General features: G+C 46.6%; 1 pseudogene; it reads left to right on the forward strand.

Moving 5' to 3' along the window:
• The first annotated feature begins 377 nt into the window (after positions 1-377).
• The window catches only part of LOC123490654, a 6,883-nt pseudogene continuing 1,708 nt past the window's right edge, over positions 378-5,552 (forward strand).

Consider the following 5,552-nt stretch of genomic DNA (forward strand, 5'->3'; position numbering starts at 1 on the left):
TATCATGGAGGGAGGCATATTGTTCTAAAGAACGCTGAATTGTTAGGAGGTAAAACGGTTGGCACTGCACTCCCTGTTCTGTTAGTACATACGTAGGGTCAAAGAGGGTGTTGTGTAGAGTGTGTGTGTGTGTGTGTGTGTGTGTGTGCGTGCACGTGTGTATGCATGTGCATGTGCAGATACAATGCACATATGCTTCTAGCTGTGTTTCTGTGTATGCTTGCATTTCTGTGTGTGTGTGTGTGTGTGTGTGTGTGTGTGTGTGTGTGTGTGTGTGTGTGTGTGTGTGTGTGTGACCTGTGTTTAGCATATGAATGCGGCCAGGGTCTGTGAGTGAGAGGGTCAGGAGGACTTTGATCCTTCTAGTATTCCCTGTAGGTTGTGACCTGGACTGTATTTAAAGGCCTTTCTCCTGGCCTCTTGGAGCTGACATGAACATCTTTACTAAAGTCTACGGACTAGCCCAACAAACCAGGTATGTTCAGAGTGCTGTGATCAGGGCCAGGTGTGCTGCCCGTTCTGTTTAGGTGAGGGCCAGGTGTGCTGCCCGTACTGTTTAGGTGAGGGCCAGGTGTGCTGCCCGTACTGTTTAGGTGATGGCCAGGTGTGCTGCCCGTACTGTTCAGGTGAGGGCCAGGTGTGCTGCCCGTACTGTTTAGGTGAGGGCCAGGTGTGTTGCCCGTTCTGTTTAGGTGAGGGTCAGGTGTGCTGCCCGTACTGTTTAGGTGAGGGTCAGGTGTGCTGCCCGTACTGTTCAGGTGAGGGTCAGGTGTGCTGCCCGTACTGTTTAGGTGAGGGCCAGGTGTGCTGCCCGTTCTGTTTAGGTGAGGGTCAGGTGTGCTGCCCGTACTGTTTAGGTGAGGGTCAGGTGTGCTGCCCGTACTGTTCAGGTGAGGGTCAGGTCTGCTGCCCGTACCGTTCAGGTGAGGTGTTAGATAGGGGAAGAGGGGGTGGGGTTCTAAAACGGGATATTCCACAGCAGTGATTCTCTGATTTCCCTGACCCCCCTCTACAACCCCCCCACCCACCAAGCCCGTCTGTGTGTCCGTCCGTATGGCCGCGTTTACACAGGCACCCCAATTCTGACCTTTCTTTTTCACTAACTGGTCTTTGGACAAATCAGATCAGCTCTTTTGCCAATAATTGCGCGAAAGATCAGAATTGTGCTACCTGTGTAAATGCAGTCGTAGTTCCTCTCTGTCCTCTAGTTTGTGTTGCACACCGTCTCTCTGGTTCTGTTACACTAACCGGACCATACAAATACATACAGACAATCCTGTAGGATTATAGGATCACTATCAGGGTTGGGGTCAATTCCATTTCAATGCCTGACAACTCAGGAAAATTGGAATTGGAATTAGAATTAGGTTTACTTCCTGAAATGACTGGAATTGAAATGGAATTGACTCCACCCCTAATCTCTGTGCACATGGCACAAAATGTCGCCCAAATCATCTCATTTTGAATGATGGCTAGCCTGATTCCTGTTAATAGGGAAAGGATTAAAACACAAATATTTTCATATCCATTACAGTTTTTCATAATGGCCTGATTTTAAGGATGCATCCCAAATGGCACCCCATTCCCTATTTAGTGCACTACTTTTGACCAGAGCCCATATAGCCAATACAGGTCTGGTCATTAGTAGGGCACTATATAGAGACTAGGGTGCCATTTGGTACACAGACTAAATGTTACATTATACATTATTACTGTACAGAAAGTGCAAAGTTCACAGATCACCAATACCGTCTTTAAATGGCAAAGTTCACAGATCACCGTTCCCTCTTTAAAGGGCAAAGTTCACAGATCACCATTCCCTCTTTAAAGGGCAAAGTTCACAGATCACCATTCCGTCTTTAACGTATGTCACATGTGAGACATACAATCATAGGCTCTATAGAACTCAAATAAACGTTTTGTTACAGTTACACACTGTCACTTATCTGAATTTGGCAGCAAGATTATTGGTGTGTATGTGCGCGCATACGTTTGTGTGTGTGTGTGTGTGTGTGTGTGTGTGGTGTGCACTTGCGTGTGTGCATCTGAGTGAGATAGCTGGCAAAGGTGTTGTGGTCAAAGGTCATGGCTGAAGGTCATGTGTTAATTAGACATCCCTCCATCCTATCTCCGCAGCAAGCTGGGGTCTGTGCTCCAACGTGCCTTCTACGGGTCCAGTGGGAGGGTAGGTCCAAAACCCTTGTCCAACACGCAAGATAATGGAGCTGAATTTTTTAATTAGAGCAAAAACATTTACATATTTCAATAAGTTAGTTATTTCATAGAGAAAGCCCATATAACGTGTCAATAAGTTAGTTATTTCATAGAGATGTACCATGTCAGTTTACTATAGATGAAAGAAGAGGGGTTAATATTTACTTAGTGGTTGTTGTTGTGGTAGTTGCTGATGATGATGATGTTATTGTGTTGTCAGGTGACCCTTTTCGAACAGCGTAATTTTGGCGGCAGACGTCTGGACCTGAGTGCCGACTGCCAGAAACTAAGCGACAAGAACTTCCCAGAGAGATGCAACTCTGTGCAGGTGGACAGTGGAGCGTAAGTGAGTTAGGGTTCTGTGGAGATGGAGTGTAAGTGGGTTAGGGTTCTGTGGAGATGGAGTGTAAGTGGGTTAGGGCTCTATGGAGTGTAAGTGGGTTAGGGTTAGGGCTCTGTGAGGTGGAGATGGATCGTAAGTGAAGTGGAGCCACCTAGTGACATTAATACGTCACTGCAAAATGACACGCATTCTGTATAGAAAAACTCTGGATTAAATCACCTTTAACAGAAATAGCTATAGACTTGATAAATATCAATATAATTCAGAACAAAACAGAATAGAATCAAATAGAGTAGAATATCGTTTATTCTTCTCTGAGGAGGAAATTATTTTCAGTATCATTGCAGTATTTCAGATCTGGCCAATCCTGTTTTTTTCACAATGACATTCCTAACATGTGTTTATCAACAAAAAAAACCCATCTAGATGTGTCTTGTTCCTAGCTTTGCCCTCCACCACCCTGTAGTTCTCTGCAGTCAGTCTATGCACATTTCATTGTTCCACGGCTCAGAGGTCAGAGGTTGTCTCTCTGTGTGTGTTTCAGATGGGTGGGCTATGAGCATGAGAACTTCAGAGGGCGCCAGTACCTGTGGGACATGTCAGAGAGGGGAGAGTACAACTGCTACGACAAGTGGTGTGCCCAGGTGGACCATGTCTCCTCGGTGCGCTCAGTCAAACAGGTGAGACGGAGAGGACCCACAGAGAGGCATACAAACACACACACACACACACACACACACACACAGACAGACAGACAAACACACAGGGGAAATACTCGCAAACTAAAATGGCTAGCTACTAGTTTCTCTCATTGGCCAACCTGACACAATTAGCCCCGACGCTGAGGACGACCCACACAGACTGGGACAAACCGATACACACACACACACACACACACACACACACACACACACACACACACACACACACACACACACACACACAGACACCCCCTAACTCTCTATCTTCTCTCCCAGGACTCGTCTCCTGCGCGCGCCCATCTGTTTGAGAGGGCTGGGTTCTCTGGTAAGAGGACAGAGCTACAGGATGACATCCCTAACATGATGACTCGCTACAGTCTGAACAGGGCCGCCTCTATCCGTGTCCTGGGAGGAGTGTAAGTAGTCCTCTTACAACATACGGTCTGAACAGGGCTGCCTCTACCAGGTCCAGATAACCATGTTAGAAGTACGGGTCCCAAATGGCACCCTATTCCCTATATTTAGTGTACTACTTTTGACCAGGACCTGTAAGTGCTATTTAGGACGCAGACAAATATTGTACTTGAGTTGTGGCTGCGTTTGACGTGGTGGGAGGAGCGTAAGTAAAGAACACTTCCTCTACATAGGTGGTTGACCCGGAGATGAGTTCAACAAGGGTTCTCTTTGTTTTACTGAGTAACATGTCCAGTTAAACGATTTGAATGAACATTCCAGAATGTTATGTTGAAACTGCAAATATCTTTTTTTTTGCAGCAAAATTCAAACGACTTTGCTGTTCTTACTACATGTAGTAGAAACCCGACATGACCACATTACTATTTGTAGCTTCAGTTTAGACCCGAAACAGGCATGTTCGCCGCACACTACCTTGTCTGACTGTTCGTTAAGGTTAGCGAAAGTTCGCGGCTGATACAAAACAAATGGAATGTTTTAGCTAACGTTAGCTAACATTCGCAAACTATTTCTCTTGTTGCAAACAATGGCTATTTGAAGAATCTCAAATATAACATTTATTTAGATTTGTTTAACACTTTTTTGGTTCCTACATGATTCCATATGTGTTATTTCATCGTTTTGATGTCTTCACTATTATTCTACAATGTAGAAAATAGTAAAAATAAAGAAAAACCCTTGAATGAGTAGGTGTGCCCAAACTTTTGACTGGTACTGTATATATACATACACTGCTCAAAAAAATAAAGGGAACACTTAAACAACACAATGTAACTCCAAGTCAATCACACTTCTGTGAAATCAAACTGTCCACTTAGGAAGCAACACTGATTGACAATACATTTCACATGCTGTTGTGCAAATGGAATAGACAATTATAGGCAATTAGCAAGACACCCCCAATAAAGAAGTGGTTCTGCAGGTGGTGACTACAGACCACTTCTCAGTTCCTATGCTTCATGGCTGATGTTTTGGTCACTTTTGAATGCTGGCGGTGCTTTCACTCTAGTGGTAGCATGAGACGGAGTCTACAACCCACACAAGTGGCTCAGGTAGTGCAGCTCATCCAGGATGGCACATCAATGCGAGCTGTGGCAAGAAGGTTTGCTGTGTCTGTCAGCGTAGTGTCCAGAGCATGGAGGCGCTACCAGGAGACAGGCCACTACATCAGGAGACGTGGAGGAGGCCGTAGGAGGGCAACAACCCAGCATCAGGACCGCTACCTCCGCCATTGTGCAAGAAGGAGCAGGAGGAGCACTGCCAGAGCCCTGCAAAATGACCCACAGCAGGCCACAAATGTGCATGTGTCTGGTATGAGGGCCCGACGTCCACAGGTGGGGGTTGTGCTTACAGCCCAACACCGTGCAGGACGTTTGGCATTTGCCAGAGAACACCAAGATTGGCAAATTCGCCACTGGCGCCCTGTGCTCTTCACAGATGAAAGCAGGTTCACACTGAGCACATGTGACAGACATGACAGAGTCTGGAGACGCCGTGGAGAATGTTCTGCTGCCTGCAACATCCTCCAGCATGACCGGTTTGGCGGTGGGTCAGTCATGGTGTGGGGTGGCATTTCTTTGGGGGGCCGCACAGCCCTCCATGTGCTCGCCAGAGGTAGCCTGACTGCCATTAGGTACCGAGATGAGATCCTCAGACCCTTGTGAGACCATATGCTGGTGCGGTTGGCCCTGGGTTCCTCCTAATGCAAGACAATGCTAGACCTCATGTGGCTGGGTGTGTCAGCAGTTCCTGCAAGAGGAAGGCATTGATGCTATGGACTGGCCCGCCCGTTCCCCAGACCTGAATCCAATTGAGCACAT

This window comes from Coregonus clupeaformis, unplaced genomic scaffold (genome assembly GCF_020615455.1).
Source record: "Coregonus clupeaformis isolate EN_2021a unplaced genomic scaffold, ASM2061545v1 scaf4299, whole genome shotgun sequence".
Lineage (NCBI taxonomy): Eukaryota > Metazoa > Chordata > Actinopteri > Salmoniformes > Salmonidae > Coregonus > Coregonus clupeaformis.